The following is a 22942-nucleotide window of genomic DNA, read 5'->3' on the forward strand; positions in this document are numbered from 1 at the left end:
ATGTTGTTTACCTATCCAACGAATTGTCACATGCTAAGATTCAATACAAACCGGCCACTTTATGGCCTTCCTAGTAAAAAAGGGTCGAAAACGACTAATGTCCTAATTTAACGAGGAGATTTTCTTAACCTCCATTTTGGCCGAATTTTTAGAGAATGTAAAAATATCCCATGGAAGTCGTAGCTATGTTGTTTACCTATTCAACGAATTGTCACATGCAAAGATTCAATGCAAATCGGCCACTTTATTGACTTCCTAGTAAAAAAGGGTCGAAAACGAGTAATGTCCTAAAATAACGAGGAGATTTTCTTAACCTCCATTTTGGCCGAATTTTTAGAGAATGCAAAAATATCCCATGGAAGTCGTAGTTACGTTGTTCACCTATCCAATGAATTGTCACATGCAAAGATTTAATGCAAATCGGCCACTTTATTGACTTCCTAGTAAAAAAGGGTCGAAAACGAGTAATGTCCTAAAATAACGAGGAGATTTTCTAAACCTCCATTTTGGCCGAATTTTTAGAGAATGCAAAAATATCCCATGGAAGTCGTAGTTATGTTGTTTACCTATCCAACAAATTGTCACATGCTAAGATTCAATGCAAATCGGCCACATTATGGCGTTCCTAGTAAAAAAGGGTCAAAAAGGAGTAATGTCCTAAATTAACGAGGAGATTTTCTTGACCTCCATTTTGGCCGAATTTTTAGAGAATGCAAAAATATCCCATGGAAGTCGTAGTTATGTTGTTTACCTATCCAACGAATTGTCACATGCTAAGATTCAATGCATATCGGCCACATTATGGCCTTCCTAGTAAAAAAGGGTCGAAAACGAGTAATGTCCTAAATTAACGAGGAGATTTTCTTGTCCTCCATTTTGGCCGAATTTTTAGAGAATGCAAAAATTTCCCATGGAAGTCGTAGTTATGTTGTTCACCTATCCAACGAATTGTCACATGCAAAGATTCAATGCAAATCGGCCACTTTATTGACTTCCTAGTAAAAAAGGGTCGAAAACGAGTAATGTCCTAAAATAACGAGGAGATTTTCTAAACCTCCATTTTGGCCGAATTTTTAGAGAATGCAAAAATATCCCATGGAAGTCGTAGTTATGTTGTTTACCTATCCAACGAATTGTCACATGCTAAGATTCAATGCAAATCGGCCACATTATGGCCGTCCTAGTAAAAAAGGGTCGATAACGAGTAATGTCCTAAAATAACGAGGAGATTTTCTAAACCTCCATTTTGGCCGAATTTTTAGAGAATGCAAAAATATCCCATGGAAGTCATAGTTATGTTGTTTACCTATCCAACGAATTGTCACATGCTAAGATTCAATGCAAATCGGCCACATTATGGCCTTTCTAGTAAAAAAGGGTCGAAAACGAGTAATGTCCTAATTTAACGAGTAGATTTTCTTGACCTCCATTTTGGCCGAATTTTTAGAGAATGCAAAAATATCCCATGGAAGTCGTAGTTATGTTGTTTACCTATCCAACGAATTGTCACATGCTAAGCTTCAATGCATATCGGCCACATTATGGCCTTCCTAGTAAAAAAGGGTCGAAAACGAGTAATGTCCTAAATTAACGAGGAGATTTTCTTGACCTCCATTTTGGCCGAATTTTTAGAAAATGCAAAAATTTCCCATGGAAGTCGTAGTTATGTTGTTCACCTATCCAACGAATTGTCACGTGCAAAGATTCAATGCAAATCGGCCACATTATGGCCTTCCTAGTAAAAAAGGGTCGAAAACGAGTAATGTCCTAAATTAACGAGGAGATTTTCTAAACCTACATTTTGGCCGAATTTTTAGAGAATGCAAAAATATCCCATGGAAGTCGTAGTTATGTTGTTTACCTATCCAACGAATTGTCACATGCTAAGATTCAATGCAAATCGGCCACATTATGGCCTTCCTAGTAAAAAAGGGTCGATAACGAGTAATGTCCTAAATTAACGAGGAGATTTTCTTGACCTCCATTTTGGCCGAATTTTTAGGGAATGCAAAAATATCCCATGGAAGTCGTAGCTATGTTGTTTACCTATCCAACGAATTGTCACATGCTAAGATTCAATACAAACCGGCCACTTTATGGCCTTCCTAGTAAAAAAGGGTCGAAAACGACTAATGTCCTAATTTAACGAGGAGATTTTCTTAACCTCCATTTTGGCCGAATTTTTAGAGAATGTAAAAATATCCCATGGAAGTCGTAGCTATGTTGTTTACCTATTCGACGAATTGTCACATGCAAAGATTCAATGCAAATCGGCCACTTTATTGACTTCCTAGTAAAAAAGGGTCGAAAACGAGTAATGTCCTAAAATAACGAGGAGATTTTCTTAACCTCCATTTTGGCCGAATTTTTAGAGAATGCAAAAATATCCCATGGAAGTCGTAGTTACGTTGTTCACCTATCCAATGAATTGTCACATGCAAAGATTTAATGCAAATCGGCCACTTTATTGACTTCCTAGTAAAAAAGGGTCGAAAACGAGTAATGTCCTAAAATAACGAGGAGATTTTCTAAACCTCCATTTTGGCCGAATTTTTAGAGAATGCAAAAATATCCCATGGAAGTCGTAGTTATGTTGTTTACCTATCCAACGAATTGTCACATGCTAAGATTCAATGCAAATCGGCCACATTATGGCGTTCCTAGTAAAAAAGGGTCAAAAAGGAGTAATGTCCTAAATTAACGAGGAGATTTTCTTGACCTCCATTTTGGCCGAATTTTTAGAGAATGCAAAAATATCCCATGGAAGTCGTAGTTATGTTGTTTACCTATCCAACGAATTGTCACATGCTAAGATTCAATGCAAATCGGCCACATTATGGCCTTCCTAGTAAAAAAGGGTCGATAACGAGTAATGTCCTAAATTAACGAGGAGATTTTCTTGACCTCCATTTTGGCCGAATTTTTAGGGAATGCAAAAATATCCCATGGAAGTCGTAGTTATGTTGTTTACCTATCCAACGAATTGTCACATGCTAAGATTCAATGCAAATCGGCCACATTATGGCCTTCCTAGTAAAAAAGGGTCGAAAACGAGTAATGTCCTAAATTAACGAGTAGATTTTCTTAACCTCCATTTTGGCCGAATTTTTAGAGAATGTAAAAATATCCCATGGAAGTCGTAGCTATGTTGTTTACCTATCCAACGAATTGTCACATGCTAAGATTCAATACAAACCGGCCACTTTATGGCCTTCCTAGTAAAAAAGGGTCGAAAACGACTAATGTCCTAAATTAACGAGGAGATTTTCTTAACCTCCATTTTGGCCGAATTTTTAGAGAATGTAAAAATATCCCATGGAAGTCGTAGCTATGTTGTTTACCTATTCAACGAATTGTCACATGCAAGGATTCAATGCAAATCGGCCACTTTATTGACTTCCTAGTAAAAAAGGGTCGAAAACGAGTAATGTCCTAAAATAACGAGGAGATTTTCTTAACCTCCATTTTGGCCGAATTTTTAGAGAATGCAAAAATATCCCATGGAAGTCGTAGTTATGTTGTTTACCTATCCAACGAATTGTCACATGCTAAGATTCAATGCAAATCGGCCACATTATGGCGTTCCTAGTAAAAAAGGGTCAAAAAGGAGTAATGTCCTAAATTAACGAGGAGATTTTCTTGACCTCCATTTTGGCCGAATTTTTAGAGAATGCAAAAATATCCCATGGAAGTCGTAGTTATGTTGTTTACCTATCCAACGAATTGTCACATGCTAAGATTCAATGCAAATCGGCCACATTATGGCCTTCCTAGTAAAAAAGGGTCGATAACGAGTAATGTCCTAAATTAACGAGGAGATTTTCTTGACCTCCATTTTGGCCGAATTTTTAGGGAATGCAAAAATATCCCATGGAAGTCGTAGTTATGTTGTTTACCTATCCAACGAATTGTCACATGCTAAGATTCAATGCAAATCGGCCACATTATGGCCTTCCTAGTAAAAAAGGGTCGAAAACGAGTAATGTCCTAAATTAACGAGTAGATTTTCTTAACCTCCATTTTGGCCGAATTTTTAGAGAATGTAAAAATATCCCATGGAAGTCGTAGCTATGTTGTTTACCTATCCAACGAATTGTCACATGCTAAGATTCAATACAAACCGGCCACTTTATGGCCTTCCTAGTAAAAAAGGGTCGAAAACGACTAATGTCCTAAATTAACGAGGAGATTTTCTTAACCTCCATTTTGGCCGAATTTTTAGAGAATGTAAAAATATCCCATGGAAGTCGTAGCTATGTTGTTTACCTATTCAACGAATTGTCACATGCAAGGATTCAATGCAAATCGGCCACTTTATTGACTTCCTAGTAAAAAAGGGTCGAAAACGAGTAATGTCCTAAAATAACGAGGAGATTTTCTTAACCTCCATTTTGGCCGAATTTTTAGAGAATGCAAAAATATCCCATGGAAGTCGTAGTTACGTTGTTCACCTATCCAACGAATTGTCACATGCAAAGATTTAATGCAAATCGGCCACTTTATTGACTTCCTAGTAAAAAAGGGTCGAAAACGAGTAATGTCCTAAAATAACGAGGAGATTTTCTAAACCTACATTTTGGCCGAATTTTTAGAGAATGCAAAAATATCCCATGGAAGTCGTAGTTATGTTGTTTACCTATCCAACGAATTGTCACATGCTAAGATTCAATGCAAATCGGCCACATTATGGCCTTCCTAGTAAAAAAGGGTCGATAACGAGTAATGTCCTAAATTAACGAGGAGATTTTCTTGACCTCCATTTTGGCCGAATTTTTAGGGAATGCAAAAATATCCCATGGAAGTCGTAGTTATGTTGTTTACCTATCCAACGAATTGTCACATGCTAAGATTCAATGCAAATCGGCCACATTATGGCCTTCCTAGTAAAAAAGGGTCGAAAACGAGTAATGTCCTAAATTAACGAGGAGATTTTCTTGACCTCCATTTTGGCCGAATTTTTAGAGAATGCAAAAATTTCCCATGGAAGTCGTAGTTATGTTGTTTACCTATCCAAGAATTGTCACATGCTAAGATTCAATACAAACCGGCCACTTTATGGCCTTCCTAGTAAAAAAGGGTCGAAAACGAGTAATGTCCTAAATTAACGAGTAGATTTTCTTAACCTCCATTTTGGCCGAATTTTTAGAGAATGTAAAAATATCCCATGGAAGTCGTAGCTATGTTGTTTACCTATCCAACGAATTGTCACATGCTAAGATTCAATACAAACCGGCCACTTTATGGCCTTCCTAGTAAAAAAGGGTCGAAAACGACTAATGTCCTAATTTAACGAGGAGATTTTCTTAACCTCCATTTTGGCCGAATTTTTAGAGAATGTAAAAATATCCCATGGAAGTCGTAGCTATGTTGTTTACCTATTCAACGAATTGTCACATGCAAAGATTCAATGCAAATCGGCCACTTTATTGACTTCCTAGTAAAAAAGGGTCGAAAACGAGTAATGTCCTAAAATAACGAGGAGATTTTCTTAACCTCCATTTTGGCCGAATTTTTAGAGAATGCAAAAATATCCCATGGAAGTCGTAGTTACGTTGTTCACCTATCCAATGAATTGTCACATGCAAAGATTTAATGCAAATCGGCCACTTTATTGACTTCCTAGTAAAAAAGGGTCGAAAACGAGTAATGTCCTAAAATAACGAGGAGATTTTCTAAACCTCCATTTTGGCCGAATTTTTAGAGAATGCAAAAATATCCCATGGAAGTCGTAGTTATGTTGTTTACCTATCCAACGAGTTGTCACATGCTAAGATTCAATGCAAATCGGCCACATTATGGCGTTCCTAGTAAAAAAGGGTCAAAAAGGAGTAATGTCCTAAATTAACGAGGAGATTTTCTTGACCTCCATTTTGGCCGAATTTTTAGAGAATGCAAAAATATCCCATGGAAGTCGTAGTTATGTTGTTTACCTATCCAACGAATTGTCACATGCTAAGATTCAATGCATATCGGCCACATTATGGCCTTCCTAGTAAAAAAGGGTCGAAAACGAGTAATGTCCTAAATTAACGAGGAGATTTTCTTGTCCTCCATTTTGGCCGAATTTTTAGAGAATGCAAAAATTTCCCATGGAAGTCGTAGTTATGTTGTTCACCTATCCAACGAATTGTCACATGCAAAGATTCAATGCAAATCGGCCACTTTATTGACTTCCTAGTAAAAAAGGGTCGAAAACGAGTAATGTCCTAAAATAACGAGGAGATTTTCTAAACCTCCATTTTGGCCGAATTTTTAGAGAATGCAAAAATATCCCATGGAAGTCGTAGTTATGTTGTTTACCTATCCAACGAATTGTCACATGCTAAGATTCAATGCAAATCGGCCACATTATGGCCGTCCTAGTAAAAAAGGGTCGATAACGAGTAATGTCCTAAAATAACGAGGAGATTTTCTAAACCTCCATTTTGGCCGAATTTTTAGAGAATGCAAAAATATCCCATGGAAGTCATAGTTATGTTGTTTACCTATCCAACGAATTGTCACATGCTAAGATTCAATGCAAATCGGCCACATTATGGCCTTTCTAGTAAAAAAGGGTCGAAAACGAGTAATGTCCTAATTTAACGAGTAGATTTTCTTGACCTCCATTTTGGCCGAATTTTTAGAGAATGCAAAAATATCCCATGGAAGTCGTAGTTATGTTGTTTACCTATCCAACGAATTGTCACATGCTAAGCTTCAATGCATATCGGCCACATTATGGCCTTCCTAGTAAAAAAGGGTCGAAAACGAGTAATGTCCTAAATTAACGAGGAGATTTTCTTGACCTCCATTTTGGCCGAATTTTTAGAAAATGCAAAAATTTCCCATGGAAGTCGTAGTTATGTTGTTCACCTATCCAACGAATTGTCACGTGCAAAGATTCAATGCAAATCGGCCACATTATGGCCTTCCTAGTAAAAAAGGGTCGAAAACGAGTAATGTCCTAAATTAACGAGGAGATTTTCTAAACCTACATTTTGGCCGAATTTTTAGAGAATGCAAAAATATCCCATGGAAGTCGTAGTTATGTTGTTTACCTATCCAACGAATTGTCACATGCTAAGATTCAATGCAAATCGGCCACATTATGGCCTTCCTAGTAAAAAAGGGTCGATAACGAGTAATGTCCTAAATTAACGAGGAGATTTTCTTGACCTCCATTTTGGCCGAATTTTTAGGGAATGCAAAAATATCCCATGGAAGTCGTAGCTATGTTGTTTACCTATCCAACGAATTGTCACATGCTAAGATTCAATACAAACCGGCCACTTTATGGCCTTCCTAGTAAAAAAGGGTCGAAAACGACTAATGTCCTAATTTAACGAGGAGATTTTCTTAACCTCCATTTTGGCCGAATTTTTAGAGAATGTAAAAATATCCCATGGAAGTCGTAGCTATGTTGTTTACCTATTCAACGAATTGTCACATGCAAAGATTCAATGCAAATCGGCCACTTTATTGACTTCCTAGTAAAAAAGGGTCGAAAACGAGTAATGTCCTAAAATAACGAGGAGATTTTCTTAACCTCCATTTTGGCCGAATTTTTAGAGAATGCAAAAATATCCCATGGAAGTCGTAGTTACGTTGTTCACCTATCCAATGAATTGTCACATGCAAAGATTTAATGCAAATCGGCCACTTTATTGACTTCCTAGTAAAAAAGGGTCGAAAACGAGTAATGTCCTAAAATAACGAGGAGATTTTCTAAACCTCCATTTTGGCCGAATTTTTAGAGAATGCAAAAATATCCCATGGAAGTCGTAGTTATGTTGTTTACCTATCCAACGAATTGTCACATGCTAAGATTCAATGCAAATCGGCCACATTATGGCGTTCCTAGTAAAAAAGGGTCAAAAAGGAGTAATGTCCTAAATTAACGGGGAGATTTTCTTGACCTCCATTTTGGCCGAATTTTTAGAGAATGCAAAAATATCCCATGGAAGTCGTAGTTATGTTGTTTACCTATCCAACGAATTGTCACATGCTAAGATTCAATGCATATCGGCCACATTATGGCCTTCCTAGTAAAAAAGGGTCGAAAACGAGTAATGTCCTAAATTAACGAGGAGATTTTCTTGTCCTCCATTTTGGCCGAATTTTTAGAGAATGCAAAAATTTCCCATGGAAGTCGTAGTTATGTTGTTCACCTATCCAACGAATTGTCACATGCAAAGATTCAATGCAAATCGGCCACTTTATTGACTTCCTAGTAAAAAAGGGTCGAAAACGAGTAATGTCCTAAAATAACGAGGAGATTTTCTAAACCTCCATTTTGGCCGAATTTTTAGAGAATGCAAAAATATCCCATGGAAGTCGTAGTTATGTTGTTTACCTATCCAACGAATTGTCACATGCTAAGATTCAATGCAAATCGGCCACATTATGGCCGTCCTAGTAAAAAAGGGTCGATAACGAGTAATGTCCTAAAATAACGAGGAGATTTTCTAAACCTCCATTTTGGCCGAATTTTTAGAGAATGCAAAAATATCCCATGGAAGTCATAGTTATGTTGTTTACCTATCCAACGAATTGTCACATGCTAAGATTCAATGCAAATCGGCCACATTATGGCCTTTCTAGTAAAAAAGGGTCGAAAACGAGTAATGTCCTAATTTAACGAGTAGATTTTCTTGACCTCCATTTTGGCCGAATTTTTAGAGAATGCAAAAATATCCCATGGAAGTCGTAGTTATGTTGTTTACCTATCCAACGAATTGTCACATGCTAAGCTTCAATGCATATCGGCCACATTATGGCCTTCCTAGTAAAAAAGGGTCGAAAACGAGTAATGTCCTAAATTAACGAGGAGATTTTCTTGACCTCCATTTTGGCCGAATTTTTAGAAAATGCAAAAATTTCCCATGGAAGTCGTAGTTATGTTGTTCACCTATCCAACGAATTGTCACGTGCAAAGATTCAATGCAAATCGGCCACATTATGGCCTTCCTAGTAAAAAAGGGTCGAAAACGAGTAATGTCCTAAATTAACGAGGAGATTTTCTAAACCTACATTTTGGCCGAATTTTTAGAGAATGCAAAAATATCCCATGGAAGTCGTAGTTATGTTGTTTACCTATCCAACGAATTGTCACATGCTAAGATTCAATGCAAATCGGCCACATTATGGCCTTCCTAGTAAAAAAGGGTCGATAACGAGTAATGTCCTAAATTAACGAGGAGATTTTCTTGACCTCCATTTTGGCCGAATTTTTAGGGAATGCAAAAATATCCCATGGAAGTCGTAGTTATGTTGTTTACCTATCCAACGAATTGTCACATGCTAAGATTCAATGCAAATCGGCCACATTATGGCCTTCCTAGTAAAAAAGGGTCGAAAACGAGTAATGTCCTAAAATAACGAGGAGATTTTCTAAACCTCCATTTTGGCCGAATTTTTAGAGAATGCAAAAATATCCCATGGAAGTCGTAGTTATGTTGTTTACCTATCCAACGAATTGTCACATGCTAAGATTCAATGCAAATCGGCCACATTATGGCCGTCCTAGTAAAAAAGGGTCGATAACGAGTAATGTCCTAAAATAACGAGGAGATTTTCTAAACCTCCATTTTGGCCGAATTTTTAGAGAATGCAAAAATATCCCATGGAAGTCATAGTTATGTTGTTTACCTATCCAACGAATTGTCACATGCTAAGATTCAATGCAAATCGGCCACATTATGGCCTTTCTAGTAAAAAAGGGTCGAAAACGAGTAATGTCCTAATTTAACGAGTAGATTTTCTTGACCTCCATTTTGGCCGAATTTTTAGAGAATGCAAAAATATCCCATGGAAGTCGTAGTTATGTTGTTTACCTATCCAACGAATTGTCACATGCTAAGCTTCAATGCATATCGGCCACATTATGGCCTTCCTAGTAAAAAAGGGTCGAAAACGAGTAATGTCCTAAATTTACGAGGAGATTTTCTTGACCTCCATTTTGGCCGAATTTTTAGAAAATGCAAAAATTTCCCATGGAAGTCGTAGTTATGTTGTTCACCTATCCAACGAATTGTCACGTGCAAAGATTCAATGCAAATCGGCCACATTATGGCCTTCCTAGTAAAAAAGGGTCGAAAACGAGTAATGTCCTAAATTAACGAGGAGATTTTCTAAACCTACATTTTGGCCGAATTTTTAGAGAATGCAAAAATATCCCATGGAAGTCGTAGTTATGTTGTTTACCTATCCAACGAATTGTCACATGCTAAGATTCAATGCAAATCGGCCACATTATGGCCTTCCTAGTAAAAAAGGGTCGATAACGAGTAATGTCCTAAATTAACGAGGAGATTTTCTTGACCTCCATTTTGGCCGAATTTTTAGGGAATGCAAAAATATCCCATGGAAGTCGTAGTTATGTTGTTTACCTATCCAACGAATTGTCACATGCTATGATTCAATGCAAATCGGCCACATTATGGCCTTCCTAGTAAAAAAGGGTCGAAAACGAGTAATGTCCTAAATTAACGAGGAGATTTTCTTGACCTCCATTTTGGCCGAATTTTTAGAGAATGCAAAAATTTCCCATGGAAGTCGTAGTTATGTTGTTTACCTATCCAAGAATTGTCACATGCTAAGATTCAATACAAACCGGCCACTTTATGGCCTTCCTAGTAAAAAAGGGTCGAAAACGAGTAATGTCCTAAATTAACGAGTAGATTTTCTTAACCTCCATTTTGGCCAAATTTTTAGAGAATGTAAAAATATCCCATGGAAGTCGTAGCTATGTTGTTTACCTATCCAACGAATTGTCACATGCTAAGATTCAATACAAACCGGCCACTTTATGGCCTTCCTAGTAAAAAAGGGTCGAAAACGACTAATGTCCTAAATTAACGAGGAGATTTTCTTAACCTCCATTTTGGCGGAATTTTTAGAGAATGTAAAAATATCCCATGGAAGTCGTAGCTATGTTGTTTACCTATTCAACGAATTGTCACATGCAAAGATTCAATGCAAATCGGCCACTTTATTGACTTCCTAGTAAAAAAGGGTCGAAAACGAGTAATGTCCTAAAATAACGAGGAGATTTTCTTAACCTCCATTTTGGCCGAATTTTTAGAGAATGCAAAAATATCCCATGGAAGTCGTAGTTACGTTGTTCACCTATCCAACGAATTGTCACATGCAAAGATTTAATGAAAATCGGCCACTTTATTGACTTCCTAGTAAAAAAGGGTCGAAAACGAGTAATGTCCTAAAATAACGAGGAGATTTTCTAAACCTCCATTTTGGCCGAATTTTTAGAGAATGCAAAAATATCCCATGGAAGTCGTAGTTATGTTGTTTACCTATCCACCGAATTGTCACATGCTAAGATTCAATGCAAATCGGCCACATTATGGCGTTCCTAGTAAAAAAGGGTCAAAAAGGAGTAATGTCCTAAATTAACGAGGAGATTTTCTTGACCTCCATTTTGGCCGAATTTTTAGAGAATGCAAAAATATCCCATGGAAGTCGTAGTTATGTTGTTTACCTATCCAACGAATTGTCACATGCTAAGATTCAATGCATATCGGCCACATTATGGCCTTCCTAGTAAAAAAGGGTCGAAAACGAGTAATGTCCTAAATTAACGAGGAGATTTTCTTGTCCTCCATTTTGGCCGAATTTTTAGAGAATGCAAAAATTTCCCATGGAAGTCGTAGTTATGTTGTTCACCTATCCAACGAATTGTCACATGCAAAGATTCAATGCAAATCGGCCACTTTATTGACTTCCTAGTAAAAAAGGGTCGAAAACGAGTAATGTCCTAAAATAACGAGGAGATTTTCTAAACCTCCATTTTGGCCGAATTTTTAGAGAATGCAAAAATATCCCATGGAAGTCGTAGTTATGTTGTTTACCTATCCAACGAATTGTCACATGCTAAGATTCAATGCAAATCGGCCACATTATGGCCGTCCTAGTAAAAAAGGGTCGATAACGAGTAATGTCCTAAATTAACGAGGAGATTTTCTTGACCTCCATTTTGGCCGAATTTTTAGGGAATGCAAAAATATCCCATGGAAGTCGTAGTTATGTTGTTTACCTATCCAACGAATTGTCACATGCTAAGATTCAATGCAAATCGGCCACATTATGGCCTTCCTAGTAAAAAAGGGTCGAAAACGAGTAATGTCCTAAATTAACGAGGAGATTTTCTTGACCTCCATTTTGGCCGAATTTTTAGAGAATGCAAAAATTTCCCATGGAAGTCGTAGTTATGTTGTTTACCTATCCAAGAATTGTCACATGCTAAGATTCAATACAAACCGGCCACTTTATGGCCTTCCTAGTAAAAAAGGGTCGAAAACGAGTAATGTCCTAAATTAACGAGTAGATTTTCTTAACCTCCATTTTGGCCGAATTTTTAGAGAATGCAAAAATATCCCATGGAAGTCGTAGCTATGTTGTTTACCTATCCAACGAATTGTCACATGCTAAGATTCAATACAAACCGGCTACTTTATGGCCTTCCTAGTAAAAAAGGGTCGAAAACGACTAATGTCCTAAATTAACGAGGAGATTTTCTTAACCTCCATTTTGGCCGAATTTTTAGAGAATGTAAAAATATTCCATGGAAGTCGTAGCTATGTTGTTTACCTATTCAAAGAATTGTCACATGCAAAGATTCAATGCAAATCGGCCACTTTATTGTCTTCCTAGTAAAAAAGGGTCGAAAACGAGTAATGTCCTAAAATAACGAGGAGATTTTCTTAACCTCCATTTTGGCCGAATTTTTAGAGAATGCAAAAATATCCCATGGAAGTCGTAGTTACGTTGTTCACCTATCCAACGAATTGTCACATGCAAAGATTCAATGCAAATCGGCCACTTTATTGACTTCCTAGTAAAAAAGGGTCGAAAACGAGTAATGTCCTAAAATAACGAGGAGATTTTCTAAACTTCCATTTTGGCCGAATTTTTAGAGAATGCAAAAATATCCCATGGAAGTCGTAGTTATGTTGTTTACCTATCCAACGAATTGTCACATGCTAAGATTCAATGCAAATCGGCCACATTATGGCGTTCCTAGTAAAAAAGGGTCGAAAACGAGTAATGTCCTAAATTAACGAGGAGATTTTCTTGACCTCCATTTTGGCCGAATTTTTAGAGAATGCAAAAATATCCCATGGAAGTCGTAGTTATGTTGTTTACCTATCCAACGAATTGTCACATGCTAAGATTCAATGCATATCGGCCACATTATGGCCTTCCTAGTAAAAAAGGGTCGAAAACGAGTAATGTCCTAAATTAACGAGGAGATTTTCTTGACCTCCATTTTGGCCGAATTTTTAGAGAATGCAAAAATATCCCATGGAAGTCGTAGTTATGTTGTTTACCTATCCAACGAATTGTCACATGCTAAGATTCAATGCATATCGGCCACATTATGGCCTTCCTAGTAAAAAAGGGTCGAAAACGAGTAATGTCCTAAATTAACGAGGAGATTTTCTTGTCCTCCATTTTGGCCGAATTTTTAGAGAATGCAAAAATTTCCCATGGAAGTCGTAGTTATGTTGTTCACCTATCCAACGAATTGTCACATGCAAAGATTCAATGCAAATCGGCCACTTTATTGACTTCCTAGTAAAAAAGGGTCGAAAACGAGTAATGTCCTAAAATAACGAGGAGATTTTCTAAACCTCCATTTTGGCCGAATTTTTAGAGAATGCAAAAATTTCCCATGGAAGTCGTAGTTATGTTGTTCACCTATCCAACGAATTGTCACATGCAAAGATTCAATGCAAATCGGCCACTTTATTGACTTCCTAGTAAAAAAGGGTCGAAAACGAGTAATGTCCTAAAATAACGAGGAGATTTTCTAAACTTCCATTTTGGCCGAATTTTTAGAGAATGCAAAAATATCCCATGGAAGTCGTAGTTATGTTGTTTACCTATCCAACGAATTGTCACATGCTAAGATTCAATGCAAATCGGCCACATTATGGCGTTCCTAGTAAAAAAGGGTCGAAAACGAGTAATGTCCTAAATTAACGAGGAGATTTTCTTGACCTCCATTTTGGCCGAATTTTTAGAGAATGCAAAAATATCCCATGGAAGTCGTAGTTATGTTGTTTACCTATCCAACGAATTGTCACATGCTAAGATTCAATGCATATCGGCCACATTATGGCCTTCCTAGTAAAAAAGGGTCGAAAACGAGTAATGTCCTAAATTAACGAGGAGATTTTCTTGACCTCCATTTTGGCCGAATTTTTAGAGAATGCAAAAATTTCCCATGGAAGTCGTAGTTATGTTGTTCACCTATCCAACGAATTGTCACATGCAAAGATTCAATGCAAATCGGCCACTTTATTGACTTCCTAGTAAAAAAGGGTCGAAAACGAGTAATGTCCTAAAATAACGAGGAGATTTTCTAAACCTCCATTTTGGCCGAATTTTTAGAGAATGCAAAAATATCCCATGGAAGTCGTAGTTATGTTGTTTACCTATCCAACGAATTGTCACATGCTAAGATTCAATGCAAATCGGCCACATTATGGCCTTCCTAGTAAAAAAGGGTCGATAACGAGTAATGTCCTAAATTAACGAGGAGATTTTCTTGACCTCCATTTTGGCCGAATTTTTAGAGAATGCAAAAATATCCCATGGAAGTCGTAGTTATGTTGTTCACCTATTCAACGAATTGTCACATGCAAAGATTCAATGCAAATCGGCCACTTTATTGACTTCCTAGTAAAAAAGGGTCGAAAACGAGTAATGTCCTAAAATAACGAGGAGATTTTCTAAACTTCCATTTTGGCCGAATTTTTAGAGAATGCAAAAATATCCCATGGAAGTCGTAGTTATGTTGTTTACCTATCCAACGAATTGTCACATGCTAAGATTCAATGCAAATCGGCCACATTATGGCGTTCCTAGTAAAAAAGGGTCGAAAACGAGTAATGTCCTAAATTAACGAGGAGATTTTCTTGACCTCCATTTTGGCCGAATTTTTAGAGAATGCAAAAATATCCCATGGAAGTCGTAGTTATGTTGTTTACCTATCCAACGAATTGTCACATGCTAAGATTCAATGCATATCGGCCACATTATGGCCTTCCTAGTAAAAAAGGGTCGAAAACGAGTAATGTCCTAAATTAACGAGGAGATTTTCTTGACCTCCATTTTGGCCGAATTTTTAGAGAATGCAAAAATTTCCCATGGAAGTCGTAGTTATGTTGTTCACCTATCCAACGAATTGTCACATGCAAAGATTCAATGCAAATCGGCCACTTTATTGACTTCCTAGTAAAAAAGGGTCGAAAACGAGTAATGTCCTAAAATAACGAGGAGATTTTCTAAACCTCCATTTTGGCCGAATTTTTAGAGAATGCAAAAATATCCCATGGAAGTCGTAGTTATGTTGTTTACCTATCCAACGAATTGTCACATGCTAAGATTCAATGCAAATCGGCCACATTATGGCCTTCCTAGTAAAAAAGGGTCGAAAACGAGTAATGTCCTAAATTAACGAGGAGATTTTCTTGACCTCCATTTTGGCCGAATTTTTAGAGAATGCAAAAATTTCCCATGGAAGTCGTAGTTATGTTGTTTACCTATCCAAGAATTGTCACATGCTAAGATTCAATACAAACCGGCCACTTTATGGCCTTCCTAGTAAAAAAGGGTCGAAAACGAGTAATGTCCTAAATTAACGAGTAGATTTTCTTAACCTCCATTTTGGCCGAATTTTTAGAGAATGGAAAAATATCCCATGGAAGTCGTAGCTATGTTGTTTACCTATCCAACGAATTGTCACATGCTAAGATTCAGTACAAACCTGCCACTTTATGGCCTTCCTAGTAAAAAAGGGTCGAAAACGACTAATGTCCTAAATTAACGAGGAGATTTTCTTGACCTCCATTTTGGCCGAATTTTTAGAGAATGCAAAAATTTCCCATGGAAGTCGTAGTTATGTTGTTTACCTATCCAAGAATTGTCACATGCTAAGATTCAATACAAACCGGCCACTTTATGGCCTTCCTAGTAAAAAAGGGTCGAAAACGAGTAATGTCCTAAATTAACGAGTAGATTTTCTTAACCTCCATTTTGGCCGAATTTTTAGAGAATGTAAAAATATCCCATGGAAGTCGTAGCTATGTTGTTTACCTATCCAACGAATTGTCACATGCTAAGATTCAATACAAACCTGCCACTTTATGGCCTTCCTAGTAAAAAAGGGTCGAAAACGACTAATGTCCTAAATTAACGAGGAGATTTTCTTGACCTCCATTTTGGCCGAATTTTAAGAGAATGTAAAAATATCCCATGGAAGTCGTAGCTATGTTGTTTACCTATTCAACGAATTGTCACATGCAAAGATTCAATGCAAATCGGCCACTTTATTGACTTCCTAGTAAAAAAGGGTCGAAAACGAGTAATGTCCTAAAATAACGAGGAGATTTTCTTAACCTCCATTTTGGCCGAATTTTTAGAGAATGCAAAAATATCCCATGGAAGTCGTAGTTACGTTGTTCACCTATCCAACGAATTGTCACATGCAAAGATTCAATGCAAATCGGCCACTTTATTGACTTCCTAGTAAAAAAGGGTCGAAAACGAGTAATGTCCTAAAATAACGAGGAGATTTTCTAAACCTCCATTTTGGCCGAATTTTTAGAGAATGCAAAAATATCCCATGGAAGTCGTAGTTATGTTGTTTACCTATCCAACGAATTGTCACATGCTAAGATTCAATGCAAATCGGCCACATTATGGCGTTCCTAGTAAAAAAGGGTCGAAAACGAGTAATGTCCTAGATTAACGAGGAGATTTTCTTGACCTCCATTTTGGCCGAATTTTTAGAGAATGCAAAAATATCCCATGGAAGTCGTAGTTATGTTGTTTACCTATCCAACGAATTGTCACATGCTAAGATTCAATGCATATCGGCCACATTATGGCCTTCCTAGTAAAAAAGGGTCGAAAACGAGTAATGTCCTAAATTAACGAGGAGATTTTCTTGACCTCCATTTTGGCCGAATTTTTAGAGAATGCAAAAATTTCCCATGGAAGTCGTAGTTATGTTGTTCACCTATCCAACGAATTGTCACATACAAAGATTCAATGCAAATCGGCCACTTTATTGACTTCCTAGTAAAAAAGGGTAGAAAACGAGTAATGTCCTAAAATAACGAGGAGATTTTCTAAACCTCCATTTTGGCCGAATTTTTAGAGAATGCAAAAATATCCCATGGAAGTCGTAGTTATGTTGTTTACCTATCCAACGAATTGTCACATGCTAAGATTCAATGCAAATCGGCCACATTATGGCCTTCCTAGTAAAAAAGGGTCGATAACGAGTAATGTCCTAAATTAACGAGGAGATTTTCTTGACCTCCATTTTGGCCGAATTTTTAGAGAATGCAAAAATATCCCATGGAAGTCGTAGTTATGTTGTTTACCTATCCAACGAATTGTCACATGCTAAGATTCAATGCAAATCGGCCACATTATGGCCTTCCTAGTAAAAAAGGGTCGAAAACGAGTAATGTCCTAAATTAACGAGGAGATTTTCTTGACCTCCATTTTGGCCGAATTTTTAGAGAATGCAAAAATTTCCCATGGAAGTCGTAGTTATGTTGTTTACCTATCCAAGAATTGTCACATGCTAAGATTCAATACAAACCGGCCACTTTATGGCCTTCCTAGTAAAAAAGGGTCGAAAACGAGTAATGTCCTAAATTAACGAGTAGATTTTCTTAACCTCCATTTTGGCCGAATTTTTAGAGAATGTAAAAATATCCCATGGAAGTCGTAGCTATGTTGTTTACCTATCCAACGAATTGTCACATGCTAAGATTCAATACAAACCTGCCACTTTGTGGCCTTCCTAGTAAAAAAGGGTCGAAAACGAGTAATGTCCTAAAATAACGAGTAGATTTTCTAAACCTCCATTTTGGCCGAATTTTTAGAGAATGCAAAAATATCCCATGGAAGTCGTAGTTATGTTGTTTACCTATCCAACGAATTGTCACATGCTAATATTCAATGCAAATCGGCCACATTATGGCCTTCCTAGTAAAAAAGGGTCGATAACGAGTAATGTCCTAAATTAACGAGGAGATTTTCTTGACCTCCATTTTGGCCGAATTTTTAGAGAATGCAAAAATATCCCATGGAAGTCGTAGTTATGTTGTTTACCTATCCAACGAATTGTCACATGCTAAGATTCAATGCAAATCGGCCACATTATGGCCTTCCTAGTAAAAAAGGGTCGAAAACGAGTAATGTCCTAAATTAACGAGGAGATTTTCTTGACCTCCATTTTGGCCGAATTTTTAGAGAATGCAAAAATTTCCCATGGAAGTCGTAGTTATGTTGTTTACCTATCCAAGAATTGTCACATGCTAAGATTCAATACAAACCGGCCACTTTATGGCCTTCCTAGTAAAAAAGGGTCGAAAACGAGTAATGTCCTAAATTAACGAGTAGATTTTCTTAACCTCCATTTTGGCCGAATTTTTAGAGAATGTAAAAATATCCCATGGAAGTCGTAGCTATGTTGTTTACCTATCCAACGAATTGTCACATGCTAAGATTCAATACAAACCTGCCACTTTGTGGCCTTCCTAGTAAAAAAGGGTCGAAAACGACTAATGTCCTAAATTAACGAGGAGATTTTCTTGACCTCCATTTTGGCCGAATTTTTAGAGAATGTAAAAATATCCCATGGAAGTTGTAGCTATGTTGTTTACCTATTCAACGAATTGTCACATGCAAAGATTCAATGCAAATCGGCCACTTTATTGACTTCCTAGTAAAAAAGGGTCGAAAACGAGTAATGTCCTAAAATAACGAGGAGATTTTCTTAACCTCCATTTTGGCCGAATTTTTAGAGAATGCAAAAATATCCCATGGAAGTCGTAGTTACGTTGTTCACCTATCCAACGAATTGTCACATGCAAAGATTCAATGCAAATCGGCCACTTTATTGACTTCCTAGTAAAAAAGGGTCGAAAACGAGTAATGTCCTAAAATAACGAGGAGATTTTCTAAACCTCCATTTTGGCCGAATTTTTAGAGAATGCAAAAATATCCCATGGAAGTCGTAGTTATGTTGTTTACCTATCCAACGAATTGTCACATGCTAAGATTCAATGCAAATCGGCCACATTATGGCGTTCCTAGTAAAAAAGGGTCGAAAACGAGTAATGTCCTAAATTAACGAGGAGATTTTCTTGACCTCCATTTTGGCCGAATTTTTAGAGAATGCAAAAATATCCCATGGAAGTCGTAGTTATGTTGTTTACCTATCCAACGAATTGTCACATGCTAAGATTCAATGCATATCGGCCACATTATGGCCTTCCTAGTAAAAAAGGGTCGAAAACGAGTAATGCCCTAAATTAACGAGGAGATTTTCTTGACCTCCATTTTGGCCGAATTTTTAGAGAATGCAAAAATATCCCATGGAAGTCGTAGTTATGTTGTTTACCTATCTAACGAATTGTCACATGCTAAGATTCAATGCATATCGGCCACATTATGGCCTTCCTAGTAAAAAAGGGTCGATAACGAGTAATGTCCTAAATTAACGAGGAGATTTTCTTGACCTCCATTTTGGCCGAATTTTTAGAGAATGCAAAAATATCCCATGGAAGTCGTAGTTATGTTGTTTACCTATCCAACGAATTGTCACATGCTAAGATTCAATGCAAATCGGCCACATTATGGCCTTCCTAGTAAAAAAGGGTCGAAAACGAGTAATGTCCTAAATTAACGAGGAGATTTTCTTGACCTCCATTTTGGCCGAATTTTTAGAGAATGCAAAAATTTCCCATGGAAGTCGTAGTTATGTTGTTTACCTATCCAAGAATTGTCACATGCTAAGATTCAATACAAACCGGCCACTTTATGGCCTTCCTAGTAAAAAAGGGTCGAAAACGAGTAATGTCCTAAATTAACGAGTAGATTTTCTTAACCTCCATTTTGGCCGAATTTTTAGAGAATGTAAAAATATCCCATGGAAGTCGTAGCTATGTTGTTTACCTATCCAACGAATTGTCACATGCTAAGATTCAATACAAACCTGCCACTTTGTGGCCTTCCTAGTAAAAAAGGGTCGAAAACGAGTAATGTCCTAAAATAACGAGTAGATTTTCTAAACCTCCATTTTGGCCGAATTTTTAGAGAATGCAAAAATATCCCATGGAAGTCGTAGTTATGTTGTTTACCTATCCAACGAATTGTCACATGCTAATATTCAATGCAAATCGGCCACATTATGGCCTTCCTAGTAAAAAAGGGTCGATAACGAGTAATGTCCTAAATTAACGAGGAGATTTTCTTGACCTCCATTTTGGCCGAATTTTTAGAGAATGCAAAAATATCCCATGGAAGTCGTAGTTATGTTGTTTACCTATCCAACGAATTGTCACATGCTAAGATTCAATGCAAATCGGCCACATTATGGCCTTCCTAGTAAAAAAGGGTCGAAAACGAGTAATGTCCTAAATTAACGAGGAGATTTTCTTGACCTCCATTTTGGCCGAATTTTTAGAGAATGCAAAAATTTCCCATGGAAGTCGTAGTTATGTTGTTTACCTATCCAAGAATTGTCACATGCTAAGATTCAATACAAACCGGCCACTTTATGGCCTTCCTAGTAAAAAAGGGTCGAAAACGAGTAATGTCCTAAATTAACGAGTAGATTTTCTTAACCTCCATTTTGGCCGAATTTTTAGAGAATGTAAAAATATCCCATGGAAGTCGTAGCTATGTTGTTTACCTATCCAACGAATTGTCACATGCTAAGATTCAATACAAACCTGCCACTTTGTGGCCTTCCTAGTAAAAAAGGGTCGAAAACGACTAATGTCCTAAATTAACGAGGAGATTTTCTTGACCTCCATTTTGGCCGAATTTTTAGAGAATGTAAAAATATCCCATGGAAGTTGTAGCTATGTTGTTTACCTATTCAACGAATTGTCACATGCAAAGATTCAATGCAAATCGGCCACTTTATTGACTTCCTAGTAAAAAAGGGTCGAAAACGAGTAATGTCCTAAAATAACGAGGAGATTTTCTTAACCTCCATTTTGGCCGAATTTTTAGAGAATGCAAAAATATCCCATGGAAGTCGTAGTTACGTTGTTCACCTATCCAACGAATTGTCACATGCAAAGATTCAATGCAAATCGGCCACTTTATTGACTTCCTAGTAAAAAAGGGTCGAAAACGAGTAATGTCCTAAAATAACGAGGAGATTTTCTAAACCTCCATTTTGGCCGAATTTTTAGAGAATGCAAAAATATCCCATGGAAGTCGTAGTTATGTTGTTTACCTATCCAACGAATTGTCACATGCTAAGATTCAATGCAAATCGGCCACATTATGGCGTTCCTAGTAAAAAAGGGTCGAAAACGAGTAATGTCCTAAATTAACGAGGAGATTTTCTTGACCTCCATTTTGGCCGAATTTTTAGAGAATGCAAAAATATCCCATGGAAGTCGTAGTTATGTTGTTTACCTATCCAACGAATTGTCACATGCTAAGATTCAATGCATATCGGCCACATTATGGCCTTCCTAGTAAAAAAGGGTCGAAAACGAGTAATGCCCTAAATTAACGAGGAGATTTTCTTGACCTCCATTTTGGCCGAATTTTTAGAGAATGCAAAAATATCCCATGGAAGTCGTAGTTATGTTGTTTACCTATCTAACGAATTGTCACATGCTAAGATTCAATGCATATCGGCCACATTATGGCCTTCCTAGTAAAAAAGGGTCGAAAACGAGTAATGTCCTAAATTAACGAGGAGATTTTCTTGACCTCCATTTTGGCCGAATTTTTAGAGAATGCAAAAATATCCCATGGAAGTCGTAGTTATGTTGTTCACCTATCCAACGAATTGTCACATGCTAAGATTCAATGCAAATCGGCCACTTTATTGACTTCCTAGTAAAAAAGGGTCGAAAACGAGTAATGTCCTAAAATAACGAGGAGATTTTCTAAACCTCCATTTTGGCCGAATTTTTAGAGAATGCAAAAATATCACATGGAAGTCGTAGTTATGTTGTTTACCTATCCAACGAATTGTCACATGCTAAGATTCAATGCAAATCGGCCACATTATGGCCTTCCTAGTAAAAAAGGGTCGATAACGAGTAATGTCCTAAATTAACGAGGAGATTTTCTTGACCTCCATTTTGGCCGAATTTTTAGAGAATGCAAAAATATCCCATGGAAGTCGTAGTTATGTTGTTTACCTATCCAACGAATTGTCACATGCTAAGATTCAATGCAAATCGGCCACTTTATGGCCTTCCTAGTAAAAAAGGGTCGAAAACGAGTAATGTCCTAAATTAACGAGGAGATTTTCTTAACCTCCATTTTGGCCGAATTTTTAGAGAATGCAAAAATATCCCATGGAAGTCGTAGTTATGTTGTTTACCTATCCAAGAATTGTCACATGCTAAGATTCAATACAAACCGGCCACTTTATGGCCTTCCTAGTAAAAAAGGGTCGAAAACGAGTAATGTCCTAAATTAACGAGTAGATTTTCTTAACCTCCATTTTGGCCGAATTTTTAGAGAATGTAAAAATATCCCATGGAAGTCGTAGCTATGTTGTTTACCTATCCAACGAATTGTCACATGCTAAGATTCAATACAAACCGGCCACTTTATGGCCTTCCTAGTAAAAAAGGGTCGAAAACGACTAATGTCCTAAATTAACGAGGAGATTTTCTTAACCTCCATTTTGGCCGAATTTTTTGAGAATGTAAAAATATCCCATGGAAGTCGTAGCTATGTTGTTTACCTATTCAACGAATTGTCACATGCAAAGATTCAATGCAAATCGGCCACTTTATTGACTTCCTAGTAAAAAAGGGTCGAAAACGAGTAATGTCCTAAAATAACGAGGAGATTTTCTTAACCTCCATTTTGGCCGAATTTTTTGAGAATGCAAAAATATCCCATGGAAGTCGTAGTTACGTTGTTCACC

Source organism: Medicago sativa, chromosome 8, assembly GCF_051527215.1.
Source record: "Medicago sativa cultivar Bolivia chromosome 8, Bolivia_mono, whole genome shotgun sequence".
Taxonomy (NCBI): domain Eukaryota; kingdom Viridiplantae; phylum Streptophyta; class Magnoliopsida; order Fabales; family Fabaceae; genus Medicago; species Medicago sativa.